The sequence below is a fragment of the Lepisosteus platostomus genome, chromosome 14, assembly GCF_059453375.1.
Source record: "Lepisosteus platostomus isolate fLepPlt1 chromosome 14, fLepPlt1.hap1, whole genome shotgun sequence".
Classification (NCBI taxonomy): domain Eukaryota; kingdom Metazoa; phylum Chordata; class Actinopteri; order Semionotiformes; family Lepisosteidae; genus Lepisosteus; species Lepisosteus platostomus.
Genome location: NC_142624.1, coordinates 41,286,351 through 41,302,832, shown reverse-complemented (window position 1 = coordinate 41,302,832; position 16,482 = coordinate 41,286,351). Strand labels below are relative to the sequence as shown.

At 37.1% G+C, this 16,482-nt stretch overlaps 1 protein-coding gene across 1 annotated transcript in view; it reads left to right on the top strand.

Moving 5' to 3' along the window:
- Positions 1-16,482, top strand: part of thsd7ba (thrombospondin, type I, domain containing 7Ba) — a 200,340-nt gene that overhangs the window by 20,735 nt on the left and 163,123 nt on the right. The window contains exon 2 of the mRNA XM_088606307.1: positions 15,330-15,630. The gene's annotated coding sequence lies outside the window, so the exon portion shown is untranslated. The remainder of the gene's footprint in view (positions 1-15,329; positions 15,631-16,482) is intronic.

The window sequence follows — 16,482 nt, the reverse complement described above, 5'->3', positions numbered from 1 at the left end:
TGGTCATTTCCTGATTTTCAGATATTTCGTAACTCCCCATTTATAACAGTATCAACTCTTAAGAACATTACATCTTTTACCAAAGCTTTAGAAGCAGTGTTTCTTAACTTAGGAAACATACTTACAGTAAGTACTTGAGGTAATTGGATTGAGGTAATTGGGACTCCTGCCTGATAGTAAATAAAAGGTAGTGATACATGCTTCTCTTATTCTTAACTGTTACAATGTACTGTTACTTTGAAGAAGAAACTTAAATGCTAGAAGCAGATTAAACTAAATACAACCTTAGGCCAAAATAAATTTATTTGTTGAATACAACATTCTCTATTAAGATGACAAATGATACAACAATAGCTAATAAATCAATTCTCTCTACTATTTAAATGCTAAGACTAATAAATTCTGAGCAATATTAATTTAATTTGCAAAGGAACAGGTAAAGGTTTATTTCATGTTGAAAGGTAAAGAAAATAATCTTTTCGAATGTCATTGATTTAATTTACCTGTGATGCCTTCCAATCTTTTTCCATAACTTGTGGTGTTTCAGTGCTGACTAAGCTCAGTGAGGGTACATTACAATTACTTCAGAGTGAAACTCATTAAAATTACTATTGTTCTTCTCTGGAGGGTAACTGATGCTGAACGCAGAAGTTTCCAACCAATTGAAATTGCAAAAAAGTTTAACAGTTACAACAGACTTTAATGGATTTTGGATTGTGTCTTATCTGTGTATTATCAGTTGATTGAGAAATGTATTGTTCCCCTTTTCAGATAGAGACAATTTGAGCCACCTCTCATTTCAAAGGCCACATCAAGGTTAGATATAATCAATCTCACTTGCAGTATGATGTGTAATTGCATCTAGCATGCTTTTCCAGATGTGGAAGTAGAAAAAAATCAAGACATAAACAAAGATACTCAGTTGATAGGATCTGCCTTTCAAAGTTTGCCATCTTTAAATGCTTGTTTCAAAAGTGAAACATGGTTTTGAGAAATCATTTTGGGTCTCTGTGCATTGGATCAACATTATAGTGTCCCACAATAACCTGAATTTATTGTAGATATGTCACTGCTTTTCCTTTTTCAGCATTGATTCTGACTTTGATGGTTTTAAATGACTTTTATTTTACAGAGATATAATATATCTTATAACATATAACATATATAACATAATAGCTTGCAGACATCTCAACCACATCGACTACAAGAGAGAAAGCATTTGCTTTGAATAACTATCCCTGGGTCTTTCCCTGGGTCTGATAGATTTTCTTCCTGTTATACTCTGTCCTCTTTACATGCTTTTTTAGACACTTAAAATAATTTTATTGAATTAGGACGTTATGTGTTATGTTATAGTGTTCAGAAATATATCAAATGGAACTTAATTTGTATGACTATTCAAGAAGAGTGATGCATTAATATATGTAATTTAATATATTATTCAGTTGTTTTGGAACTCTGAATTAAGTTCCTTTTCACATACTGTAGGTGAGAGGATAATGGCCAGACTGCCTCACTAAGCCAGCTGCAATGTCAGGTCCTCCGCTCAAGCCTGGAAAACTCTTTGGAAAGATCTAGTACAGCAATCCTGTCACCACCACCCTGCCTGGAATCGTGCTATGGTTCTTAAAGTTCTTTCTGTTCTACTTCATGGATTTCAGCGGCTGCATTTGAATAGAGGATGATAGCTAGCACCTGAAAACCTAAGGATTACTGACTTTCCTTCTATTTCAGAAGTCCACATATAGAGTGTGTTATCCAGATAAGTGTCTCTATAATGATTTCAAATGTTCTCACACAACGTGTAAGTGTTGTACATTCAGGCCTGCAGCAGGCCTTTTTGTTTGCCTTCTGTTAAGAAGACCACCTTCAATTTGATCTTATCTAGATGCAAACTCACTGCGCAGAGCTGTGGTGTAGTGGTTTTCTATCAGTATGTTAAATAGATCATACCCAAAAACACTTGGCTGCCTTTCAGAGAGGGAACTTGATTCAAATATTCATAAACCTCAAAGGCATTGACAAAATCAACCCAATGACTTAATCAGAACCAACAGTAAGACACAAACCAAAGGTAAAGCTGGCGTCACACTACAGGACTCGACACGACTTCTAGTCAAAGAGCATGTCAAATTTAACGACTGCAGTTGCTGAATGTCGCTGCCTTTTCTGTCCTAGAGGGTGTCAAATCATACGACTAGGAATGGCAGGGGGTGACTAATTACATGATTCCCTCACAACTCTTCATTACAGTTCAAAATCTTGTATTGCGCCACAAAAGTACTGCGAGATCGCCTCATTTTGGCAGCCAATGAACGAAATATAATGAAATATAATTTTTCTTTATAAATATAGAACAAATTTACAAAAATAAAACACAGTTAAAAATATAAAACACTTTTAAAACAAATATTGTAAGCAAATTAGTATTGCGTTATAAAGTGTAATATAATGGGTTCATTATCTCACAAGAACACAACTCGCTATGAGAAAATCAAACCCGTTTTCAGTCGCAAAGAGTTGTACGGGCTTTTAAGAGTGTTATGACTGAGTAACACTACACAGCTGACAGTAACGGGCGTGTGCTGCAACTCTCTACAACGTGCTGTGATTTTCTCACGATTATGTAAATGAGGCTATGACTGAAAATCCTAGGAAAAGTCATGTAGTGTGACGTCAGCATAAGGGAAAGTGCATTTGAAACTGGGAACATGAGGCACTTCTTTACACAAAGGTTTGAGAGAGCCTTGAACAAGCTACCCAGCCGACTTGATGAAAACCTCTGATCAATTAACTAATTTTACTTAAACTCCAGTGAAGTAGGTCAAATGACCTCCTCAAGTTTGTAAATGTTTTTATATTCTTATGACACTAAAGTAAAGTAGGTGCTGGACCTAAAGAAATCCAGCAAAATCAGCTACCAGCACAAAGATGATTGTTGTCAAATCTGCAGCTCTTCTGGGCCACATGACTGGCAGTGAAGAACACTGTGCTTCGTCAGTAATCAACAGAGGGCCCCAGTGGGGAGCAAACGCTGTCTGATCCCTAAATCTTTTGTCAGCAGTTCTGTAAAAATATTTTTTTCTCATAAAATGCTGCACTGTGTGGGGGATAGTTTTCTGTTTCTCTCTCTGTCGTTTTCTCAATAAACAGTGGGAAAGGGTAACGATCTCCTCTGGTGTGAGATGCTGCCAGTGGACACTGAGCATTTCCAGTCCAGGTTACCAGGTTTCTAGTATCATTTTTAAAAAATAATCTCTCTACATTAGGTGGCGACAGGTACAGATATAATTTGAATCTGGCTTAGAATTCAGCAACAATTATCGAGCTTGCAAAGGAAATCCAATTAACCATCTGGGTCTGTTGAGAAAGATCTTGTGTTGTCCTGCATATCCATGATTTCTCCAGGTCACGCTCACCCTCCTCTAACTGAACCAATCTGTATTCCCTGAGGAAGGTGGATGAGATAGGAAGACTCAACGTTATATCTTCCTGTTGTGTGCTCTTATTGAATTATTGCCAGGCGGGCACAGCAGATGCTCCGTCTGGCCACAGCAGGCCTCTGTCATTAATTGAACTGTAATGGGCATGACAGCAGGGAAGGTCAGAACGACAGGGTTCAATGATGCAGCACAACTGTCTTCTTTGATACATGATCCCTGTATTTGTGATTTATATAATCCAGCCATCTTAAAATTAATTTCCCCACTTTGTGTGATTGTTTTGGAAAAAAAAGGATAAGGAAGCTAACTTTTCTCTGAGTTGGATTTATTTCCAAACTGCTTTGATCTTTCTAAAAAGATAACAATCAAACTAGTCAAAGAATTTGCAAACATAAATAATGCACTTAAGCGAAATGAAAGTAACTGAAATGTTTGAGATGTATGGACTGTGCATACATCCTTTTTCTCTGTATGGTTACTCAGTTAGTTTAAGACTTTGATATTTGTTTTCATGAATACATTATAAAGGAACCCTTTGTTTCTAATTGTGTACACAAATGTGCATCTGGGAGAAAAGTATAATGTTTGGGTTTACTATTAAAGCAAGCAAGGAGAACAAAAGAACAAATGGCTAATTTTCTTGAAGAATTAAAATATTTAAATGATGTTAATTTATTTTGGAGACTGCATTTTTGGATCGTAACTTTTCTCCTCTTCTGTATGTGTTTGACAGACAATGGAAAAGGACAGGAGAGGGTAGCCACAGTGTGCTGGTCATTCGAATAGTTTAGGTCTTGAAATTACTGACACAAAAAGTGTGCTGTGTTGGTTCACAATCTCAGCATGAGAAGAAGATTGGAGATATTACAGGTGACACTTGAGAGTTCCATTATTCCAAGCAAGAGTACAGGAAAAGCTCCAGCAAGTTGTATTAAACAGCAATTGCTGTGTCAGGTATGAAAGAGCAAATTCTAAGGGACTTGAAATTTCTTTTAAAAGAAACATTTTGAAGCACAAAAGAATCAGCATTTCCTTCCTTGCCCTTGCTACTGTATGTGCTCGTTTGGGGGGCATTATAAATAAAGCCTCTTCTATTTTTAAAAGCCCAAGATACAAAACAAATACAAAAAAACCTGATACTTCCTAAAAATATTTTTACTGTATGTCAGTGGACAAACAGTTTGATTTAATCCATCTATTTCTGGATTAACACATTTTCAACATTTTCAAAATGTTCAACACATTTTGTATCGCAGCAGGCAGGGGAGGTCAGGAGTGTAAATATGAAGTGAAAGGAGTTAACGCTGATTTACTATCTCAGTTCCAAGAGGCAGATGACTCTGAGACTAATTTGAAACAACAATAAGAAGAAAGAATACATTTCCATGGTTTGCTTTAGATGGCATACTGCCTACTTGTCATTTTCCAATTTTTTGAAATAAAAAATTTCAAGAGTCAGAAATCAGGAAGTAAGAGATTTAGCTTCTGGACTTGCTGCTAAATTCACCATCCAATCCTTTGAACTCTGGATCTCTTGCGAAATCTTTGGCTTTCTCTCACGTTTCCAAATTTTGAAAGAATCACTTCACACAATATGAAAAATCTAAGAGAGTGTGATGACATGAGTTTCATATACTGTCTATAGGAATTTAGTGCCAAATAATTTTCACTCCTTCTGTATGTTTACAGTGACATTGCTTTGGCAATGTATACATACCTTTGACCTTTTTGCTTAATTGTTATACCTTTCATCCTTTCTTCGGGGGTCTACAGTGATCCTAGCACTTGTTGCGTTATGGTTAAAACTAATGTGAAAACCAGTGTGTCCTTTAAATTCAGTTTGACTGAGTTGATAAACTGTGTTACTTCACAATTTTATCATTCCTACTTGACAGCTTGACTAAGAACTCAAGAACACAGTGATTTCACAACAAGCATGATTGCCAGAAATTTAAAGCAGGTTAATTTTGAACTCCAAGATCCTTAGAAGTTAAGCTTTCATTTTTTTCCTGAGTTTTTGCATTAGAGTACTGAATAGGATTAATAGCTTTGGATTGAGCAACTGAATAAGCCTCTGCTCATTCCGCCTCTTTTAGTAATTTATGTTGCACATGGGTCTGAAAACTTCTAATACAACTTCAGAGTGAAAAAAAAGCTCAGAAAGGTTTATTTTTTTCTCCAACATAGTGAACCTCTGGGCAGAGAAACTGCAGTTGTTCCATTTTCAGCTTCAGAATAGCCTTTATTAAAAGGCTGTCTCTTTGGCATAATATTTGACACATTTAACCTTGATGATAGTCTAGTGTTGTGAACGTACTGTAAGTCATCAGGTTTGGCAGTCATTCATTGCCAAGTTGTTATGACCTGTTTTAAAGACCTAAAGATTCTTTTTCAATATTGTGGAGTACTTAAAGAAATTAAAGTGTTTCTAAGAAAATGTGTTTCCAAACAAATGTTTAAAATGCATAAATTTTGTTTTAGTGATAAAAAGTATTTAAGCTCCTGCTTGTTTATTGTGATGACTCTAGTTGGCTGCTGTGTTAGAGTAGCTAATTAAAATTTAAAAATGCCAATATTTGCTTTACATTTCCTTTCAGCTGACCTTTCTGCTGCAGTGTGGTACAGTAATTGCTGACTTACAAGAATAACTCGGAGGACATAACCATCCTTTATTTAACCAGATAATTCAGTTGAGAGCAAATTCTCATTCAAAATGATGAACTGAGTCTTATGCCATTGCAGCACAGATGACCAAGCAATGAAAAAAAGTGAAGAACAGTAAAATAGTAAACAGGAGAGGGTAAGATTAACAACTGCATCTGTCATGCACAGAAAAACACCATTGAATATACACATAAAGTAAATGCCCTGAGTACAGCTGCCCCTCTCATCACAGTTATTCTACTGCTCTGCTTGACTATACTTTGAAAGTTTCCATCAGTCTCCAGAGGTCCTTACTCTTTGTAGAGGATGAAATAACACCCAAAGAACTTCTCTGTCCAGGTTCAGAAAGATAAAGGCCAACATAGATGCCCCTGTGGGACGAGACAGACATATCAGTAAACCTGCAATGACTTAATCCCATAACTTTCAGTGGACTTCATACATTTTGAATAGCGTGACTCTTCTCTAGGTGAAGGCCTGTACTCTCCACTACCAAAATTATAGAATTTCTCATTAAGATATACAGCACAACTGCCTGTTGAAAACATTTAGTCCAATGAAAATTACAACTCAACATTTGGCATAACAGTTATTAATCCAAGAGTTTCAAACCAATGTGTCAATTGAATCTCCATACAGATGCAGAAAAACAGCTAAGGTTTTGTAATCCCTGGAAAGGAAAAGAAGAAAATATACTGTTGAAATTAATGTGAGTGGAAGAAGGCTAATAACATAATTAAAACTAATTACTGTCTTAGAAGGTCAAAGGGATTTTGCACTGGTATTCAGATATAATATTGATTCACTGGTAAATTTCAAAATGAAGGATACACTTAAATCCACTTCAAAACAATTTATAATATATACTGATAGAAAAAAGAAATGCAACATTTTCTGGAATGACAATACTATAGTTATAGTTTATGTACTTTTACAAAAAGTTGTCAATTTGTTTTAAGCCCTCTGACCAGCAATACAGCTTGTGCAGTGAGGCATTGCAACTTGCCAATCACACGAAAGCTCTTAAGTGCACTTTTACCCAACGAGGTCCAGGTGGAACAATGCCTGATCAGGTCACCTTTAAAAAGGCATTAATTCAATGTTAAGGTCACTGCAACAAAAAGGCCACACTGACCACAGTCAGTTTTCTGTGCATTCCATAATACTTTGAATGTCACCAGCAAGGGAGAGGGCCAGTGAGGCTCCATGCTGCTGGCCTTAGAGCAAGGCGACCTGTATAATTCACAGTGTTTAGCATTGGGTTTTAGGCTGAAATGCTTATTTTGGTAGAGGAAACAAATTATTTCTGCATAGGAAAGTAAATATATAGGGATGTATATAAAAGTATAGTAGGCCTAGGATGTTGTTGCATCTCAAGCTTGTTTGTGATATACAGATCTGTCTAGAGTGTCTGACTCATTCACTATTGCATGCACTCCATCTTCTTCTGTCTGTTTGTGAAGGATAGTGGTTTCTAAACAAACCCTCACTAATAAATAAGATAACCTTTAAAAGATGACATGCAATTCCATTTCTGAAGGTTCAGATTTACACTTTTATTATGCAAAGATTGCACTGGGCAGGCAAAGGGCAATACACATAGGCACTTCATGCATGCTCTCTATTTTATTTAGTGTTAGTTAAATGAATAAGTTACTCTCACAAGGATGTGGCACCATCAGGCCAAGTCCATTTGATGTAGAAAGATACACTCACGAAATCTCATTTACAAAGTTCCAGACATACTTAGTCTACGTGTCTGTTTTTTCCTCATGGTCTATCTTTGCATTTCAGTCACTGCGAAGTATACAATACTTTCAGTAAAAATACATTCTGTGTATTTTATTTTCATCTTTGTTCTAGACACTATAAATATTCTGTGATAAAATGATTCAATTTACAGTCAAGCACCACTCTGAATAAAATGGGATAATTTTATAACTAGCAGACAATCTGCAGTGAGGAAGTGGCCCTTGCAGTACAGTAAATTGTTTGTTCATCTACAGCTTTAAGACTGGATTTGCCCGGAAAGTTTTGAACCAGCTCACCCTTTTCAATCCCAGATCCTGGCCCACAGGCCATGTTTGGCATAGTTACCATAGAAACCGGGATCTGTATCTGTACAATAAACAGAATACAAATATATAAAATACCACTGAAATCAAAGCAGTGTTCTGGTCTAAGAAAATAAGGTCTAAAAAATAAATGTATTAATGTAAATGTAAATTGATATAGAGATTTCTATGTGATGTTCATTAATCTCCAAAAGCACCATCCATTCATCATCAGAAATCAATTTGCTCCCGGTGCTGGTGGGAGGCAGGACCACACCCTGGGCTTCTCACAGATCTGCCTCCAAATAACCTCAGCCTTACTGTAACTAAAGAGCAACCTCAAAACAAGCACAAAATAGGGTTTTGTGTTGTCCTCTGCCATAGCTGTTACATCTGTTTGTCATGTAGGTTTTCCTTATTTAACCAATTACTCCTCCAAAAAAAAAAAATAATTTTCTTTGTTATCTGTTGTATTGCAGGGAATTTCTGGAAAGACACCCCAATCTACTCTTTACTTGTTCTAGATATTTAAGTTATCCATAAAACAGCAGTAGGTCATGTAGTAAGCACATGATTAGACTCATATACTGTATATTTAAATTAATAAGAGCCCACAAGTAATTACATACACACATGTAATACACATGTAATACTTAAAAACAGGCTTGTTTTCAAATACAGTATTTGTGTATTAAGTAAAAAAGGCAATTTCACCAAATGTATTGCGGGTTTCAATACAGAATAAACTGGTTCTATAGTGGAAGTCTACCGATATTCACGAATATATCACCCTGTATGTTACGACCCCAAGTGTCTAGAGGTAAAGGGGTGTAATATTTAGGATGGATAAGTGAATAAAGTGACTGGTACATAAACAGGACACAATAACACACAGGGAAAGGGAACTAGGGCTGCGCCAAAGAAAAGAAAATAACAAACAAAATGGAGCTGGCTAATAAAGTAAGGGAAAGCTGACCTAACTACAAAACAAAAACCAGAAACACTTGGTCTTCGGCGTTTCACAACTGAAGTCAACTGAAAGACCCCTTCATTCTGAAAACCTCCAAGTTAAATACTGAATAAGCCGAGTTCTGATTGGTCGAGAGTTGATTGATGATGATGTCACAATGCCAAAGATGGATGAATTAATGAACCAATTGGAAGGGAGAACAAACAAAGTCAGGAAGTGTGGAACAAGTGTGGGTATGCGCCCTCGCCGCTGCTGCTTAGTTGTATCGGTGGTGCCCGGGTACATCCAGCAGCGCCTGGCAGGCCTTCCCCTCCAGGACCGCGGCGAGGTGGCCTGCCATCTCCACTTGAGACCAGCCGTTTGCCCAGGCCGCCATCTGGAACTGGGCCTCAAACAGTTGCCATGGGACCTCCCCATTATATCGGCTCGGTCGCACCGGCGCCGGCTGGTGCAGGGGTGGCGGGCTAGACTCTATTGGTCTGGTGTCTCCTTCCTGCCACATGGCCTGAGGCGACATGGGAAAGGATCCCTCCTCTGCTGAGTGGGCCGCCAAATAAACTGAGCTGCTGCTCGCCCCCAGCAGGCGCTTTAGGGGGTCTCCGAGTCCGACATCAATGGCCATTCATTGTCCATCCTCCCGCTTCTGACACCAATGTAACAACCGCGGGTTTCAGTATGGAATGGAGCAGGCATGGGACTCAGGGAATGGGGTTGAACAACACATTTATTAACTTGAACCGGGAAAGGTACACAAACAAGGACAGGGGTTACAGAGCTGCATCTTCCCTAACACACAGACACGAAGGGAAGAGGCTGTCTCCCAGCCTCCGCCCCACTATATACAGTCCCATAGTCCCGCCCCCAGGTGCTGATCTCAGCCTGCCTTGCGTGCTCATGGCTAAAGCGCCCCGTGTGATGCTACAATAACGTAACAAACGCATGGAACACACTGGGACGTAACACTGTGTTATATACTATGTCAAAGCACTTACACAGCAGTTGGTATGCTTGCTGGCTTCAAAACTGTCAATGTTTTTTCTTCCTAAAGCAGATTAATCTAATATTGATAAGGACATATGAAAGTTTGCGAAGTATAGCAATGCATATTCCTGTAATGAAACATGCACAACAGCCGAGATGAGTAGCCAGGCTTTTGAAAACTCAGCATGAAAAGAAAAACACACAGTACAGATAAATCTGTAACTTTAAAACGAATAGCACATTGTAAAAAATTAAACTAATAGGCTATTTCAGAATACTTGCGGTACGATGAGGTAACACTAATGATGTAAAAATTGTTAAAAAACATGGTGTAAATTCCTTTCAGAGAAAATGTGATTGAAATACATCTGGAACGAAACTGTTTAGCCATTCCAACCTTCAATTTCATCCCTGGTTCCACACCCTTTGGACTGTTTACATGTAGATCTAACTTTAATAAGCTTCACTTCATGTGCCACTGCTAGATGTATTATACTAAGGCTCCTAGTTTAAATCCACTAAGCTGCTGGGACAGCTGTTCAGATTGTCCGAGACAGGTGGAGGACAGACTGATGGTCTGCCTTATCAATGAACCTCAGCCACCATAACCTGATTAAAAATAACCCCTCCCCTCCATATTGCCACCAGGAAGCACTTCAGAGTATTTGCATTCTCCATGCTTTCTTATCACTTTGCAGCTGAGACTGCTGTATTAGTGCCAGTTCAAGGTATTTTGTTAATTATAAACTGTTTAACTAGGGTAGGCACTGAGATGGAACATCTTGCACAATTTGTAGTTTCTTTCCTCACTTGGAGGCTGAGTTTAATTAGGTCTGTACTGTGTCTTATTTCTTGTGGACTGGGAATTAATTCATTTATAGGTATCTTTTTAATTAGAATACTGGATACAATATTTTTTCTTCAATTCCTTTTCCAAAATACAGTATTCTTTGCTCTTGTGTGTTGCTTTTCTAGCCTGGATACATGCACACAGGAAGTGAAGAGCACCCAATTAAAATCAGAGATGACAAGAAGTTTTTCCTTTGCAGGCCTGACAGGAGTTTTATCCTCTGACCTTGTTGGGCAATACTATCTTGTTTGTTTTCTCTTTTTAAACCTTTAAAGACGATTCATGACAGATTCCATTTCTTCTGTGTAACTTAGGAGTCTTTTTTTTTTGGTCTTCCACTGAGATGCAAACATGAATGTCATTTCAGAGCAAACAAACTGTAAGGAAACTCATTATTTCATTTTTGTTTCCAATTTGCCTATATCTACACATGACATTGAAAAGAAAAACAACACATAAATATTTTTAGAAAGCAGATATCCCATAAATTTTTAAGGTCTTTCTTTTTTGTATTAGCACTTAGTCTCATCCTTCCTTTTGGGATTTCAAATTGCAGTATTGAAACTCAAGACTTTATTGTTACACTTCACTTGAAATGTAAAAAAAAAGCAACAATCTTATTTCACAAGAGGTGGCAGTTTAACCAAGGCCTTAAAAGCTACAGTTTTTGGATAGACGTGTGAAATAGTATCGAGATCATTCAAAAAGACCCCTAAAAGAGGAAAATCCTGTGATGAGAGAGATGTAAATTGCTGTGTTAAGTTGTACTAAAATGCTTAATTTCTTAAATGCTTAAAGTTAGCAACACATGCAACTAAGTACATTTTACCAAAAATATCCATTAGGCAGATCTGTAAACTATAAGCACTGCCATTAAATGTTTGTTAAGGAGATAGCATTAAAAGAATACAGAATACAGATTTAATTTATTTATCATATGTGGTATTTAGCCCAGATAGACTGGTACAACCCTAAAGATAAGAGTACTGTAGTTTAACATAATTTGAACAACAGAAATATGAACACATTAACCTTGCTTATAATGGATTGATTAGTAAACTGAATAATATGGTAATTCAGCAACTGGTTGCTGAATTAAGTAGTGTTCATTGATAGTAGACTAGTCCAAGTAAAGCAATGAGACTGTAACTTTAATATGTATAATGTTTTATTGATTTGTTATTTTGACACCCGATTATTATTTCGATTTATTTAGCAGTATTACCAGCCCAATACTGGCCCAAGTGGGCAGCAATGATAAGCAAACACAGCAATGTATGGCTCAAAGATATTGGATAAAGTGTGCCTTTGGAGTGACAGGAGATAAATTGGATATATTCCCACAGGCAATGATATCTTTTAAAACTGTACTTACAGAGGGATATCTAAACAAAGTATTGTCCTGTTCTGAAATTCAGTTCTGCAGCTCTGTAGTTTTTGATTTATTTTACTTCATAAAAGATAAATGTGTCCTTACTGGAAGGCTGCACCACAGTGTATGCTATCACTATAGCTCTATAAGACAAATAAAGGAGTTATACAATCCTACCTTCACACCAAATCCTATTTCTTATTTACATTTCTCCACTGGTTCTGGTGTGTGTTCATAAAGCATTTGTTTTCTGTATCTTGCTCATAGAAGGTGTCCCTTATGTTAATTTAAGAACAAATTAAACTGTCAAAAGTGAAACCTAATATTAGGTCATTTCAAAATTGAATTTAAGCGTGGAGAACTATATATATACAGTATACTATATATTTTACATCTGGACATCCTGAAAAGCCCATTTAATTTCCATAAGGCTACTGTACATACTGTAATAGTTTGACAGTTGCTACAGAATACATCAAATCTTCTGTTTGCGTCAAGGTCTTTAAAAAGTCAATAGTAGAAAGATTAACTCAGTTCAGTGTTTGGTTGTGATGCTTTCAGCAACAGTTTCTTTTATTATTTTAAGCACAGATTTAAGCAAACATTATATCTAGAATTGTGTGTTAAAGGACACTGAAATAACTGTCATTTAGTGGCAGAATAATATGTGGTAAAAATAGTACCATCGCCTTTGCAGGCTTAGGCCAGTAATTATGATGTATTACAACTCGGGTAGCATGTTTAAGCTGTGTTTAACACTAGTTCTGATTTTTGGAAGAGAAAAACATTTTAAAGATCTTCTGCAAATTTGTTGGAACTGCCCATCAGAACCAGTGTTAATGTGTGTGACGCTGAAATGTTCCCCTTAAGTCAATAAACCTTATTCCAGAGATCCTTTAAAGTAGTGAAAAAACACAAAGCAGGAAAAAATTAAACAAGGGATTAATGGAAAATTGATAACTCCCTGGGAAACAGCGCCAGTTCGAAAAGACTTGAAGGGTAGTGAAGCTGGAAGGCAGCGGTCACAGGCCAAGCGAGGGCTAATAGAAACAGGGAGTGTAAGGGCTGTATTCCCAGGTGGGTTTGGCCTAACGTAGACAAGTAGTAATTGCATGTCAGCCAGGAAGAATAACCAGTACAAGTGTTTGACATAGATGTATACCAATTCGAAAAACATTGATAAGACAGGCTTGATAAAGATAAATTGGTAAACTAATCCCTAAATGGTCCTTTTGTTGTTTGGCCCTAAACCCTCCCAGCGCTGAGGAGCCATGTATGGGTGGTTTCCATGCAGTACGCATAATCCCTATGGCCTGGCTTTGTGTTCCAGAGCTTATTTACACACAACTGGGCTTGTTGACCACTTGGCACACAGGGGCAGATGCTTGTCAACTGCATACAAAGCACAATCTCCTTAACAGTGGGAAAACTGAGGAAAGAAAGAATTACATTTGTCTTCATCTTTTTATAGTAGACTACTTTTAAAACTATATAAATGCTCTAGATGTTGAGGTCTCAGATATATATATATATTTTTAATTTTACTTTATTTACTTTTTTTCAATGTTGTACATATTTGTAAATGGCATGACATAGTACTGCTGTTTACCTGCTTTAAATATTTTAGTCGTGGGTGTGGTGAATATGAAAATGGAAACCTTAAATGTCAACCGTTAAAACACATTTTATACATCTGCAAGATATTATTTTAATTTTACGTAAATCCTCGGTGTCCTGGCCAAATTTCCTATTGGCCCTTACCAATCATCGCCTCCTAGTAATCCCCTAATAATCAGAGCTGGCTACATCACTTTGTTCTCCTCCACACTGATAGCTGGTGTGTGGTGAGAGTACTGGCGCACTATGGCTGCCGTTGCATCATCCAGGTGGGGCTGCACACAGGTGGTGGTGGAGGAGAGTCTCCATTACCTGTAAAGTGCTTTGAGTGGAGTGTCCAGAAAAGCGCTATATAATGTAAGCAATTATTATTATTATTATTATTATTATTATAATTAATTAGCGTGCACATTTAAATCTTAAGTGGAAAAATGTGCAGCTATGCCACACAGGGTCAGTGTCCTAAAACATTTATATGTGCACTGTCCCACATGTATTGCAATGTATTAGAGTTTGCCATATGCAGATAATTTAGTTTTTTAAGCAGACATGTCAATAGTATTTGGAATTTTTTAAATAATAATATTTCGGAGGGCTTCACCATTTAAAGTACCTGTTGGGAACACCGGGTGGGACATTTAGTCTTAATATTATGTTTTAAACAGCTGTGACCAGGACTCCACCAGGCCACTGGCCCAGTGCTGCTTGAGCTGGGAGGTTTAGGTCAGCCAGAATATCCTTGCCTTCCTCTGAAAGAGTGACCATAGTGGACTGCCTACTGTCCCTGCTGCTGGTGCAGGGGCTGCCCGAGTGAAGGGGAGAAAATGGCATGGTGCTCAGTTTGGTGGATACTGTACCTCCACTATTCTAGCGTGAGACTTTTGCTAATGAACCACGTCGATTACCAGCTCTGATTAGCAATTCCTGATTAAAAAGTTGTATAACCTATGTTTTTTGTGAACAATAACAAGTCATTTAAAATTGAAATAACAGATAAAATGAAAACGTTTTAAAACTTTTCTTGTTCTCGAGGTCATTTGTTGAAAAATTTAGTGATGTTTACCCTATATATAAATTAAGAATACAAAAGTATTATTTTAAAGAAAAGATTAATAAAGGCCTTTTTATTCCATAATTTTTAAATGCGCTTTAGTTTATGAAAGTGCTTAATGTAAGGAATTTAGAAAGAGAAATGGATGCCAATAGATTTGGGACTGAAGCCCTTTACTATTCTCAAAACTGTCATGCAAGACACATCTTTCAGGAAACTTAACTGTATTTTTCCATTTCATATTGCCGAAATAAGGTAGAAAACTATAGTGGGGAGAATTAAATTTGTTCTCTAACCTCACTGAATCCTTTCTCTCTATTTTCTCAGCTTCAGTAGTTTTGGAATCGTCCCTGGAGGAATTTCATTCAGTGACTACTTGACCTAACAATTGCCACTGGGTTATCTCTGGCTGCTGTCGGGATGATTTGACCGGCACATCTTTCAAGTGATGATCTTCCAGAGGGGAGTCACAGAGGATTAGCTGCTGGATGAGGCATCTGGAGAAAGACAAGTCTCTGTTTATCTGCAAAGAGTGTCAGTTATCTTATCAGAAAGGCTGCCATAAGGAAGTGGGAATCTGCACATTTTGCAGTCAGTACAAGGGATGACTGTCTGCCTTCCAATTCAGGTAATAAAATTACCCTAATTCATTTTAACTTAACGATGCACTGCTCTGGATCTAAATGTCATTATACATTCTGAAATACCCCTATAAACTTAAATCCCCAACTGAAGTTAAAGACAGATTTTCTCTTACTTTGAGATTCTAGTTTACTTTTGTATACAATAGGTTTCAATAGGGTTTGGAGACATAGGCCTCCTTCGTCTACACTGTAAGGAGATGCTACACTGACTGCCTGACTGCGTTCAGAACATGTTGGTTCCAGTTCCACAGTCTGGGGTTAAACATTCAATTTTAATGTTTTAAGTACACGAATGTGTGAATGCATATATATACTTGTACTATTCTTTCAGGGATTATTGCACTGTGTAGTTTGTATGCACTCTGTTTCACAACCTATAACACTGTCAGGTGCAACAGCTTTGCTCTCTACTCTGGATAAAAGAACCACTTTCTCAGCTATTTTCTAACCACATTTTGAGTGCTAAAGTCTCAAAGTCTCCATATTACTCATTTTTGTAAATACAAAGAAAATATGCAAGTGCAAGCAATAAAATTATTAAAATTACAATAAAATTGCGTGTGTTTCATGGAAAGACTGTGCGTGGGTGTCGGGATGATTTCAGGGTGATTTATTTTTTTCAAGTAGGAGAAAATATTGTTTATAAACCCATGCAAAAGTAGGATACCATTAATCTGTAAATACATTAACCAAATATATCTTTTTCATTTTTATACATTAACTACCATGAAATGTAGTGAAGAACAGTCAATAGAACAGTCAACCAAATAGAAATATTGGTAAAAGAAAAAGATAATACTAGATGACGAAGAAGAGGAAAAAAAAACAGAAGCTCA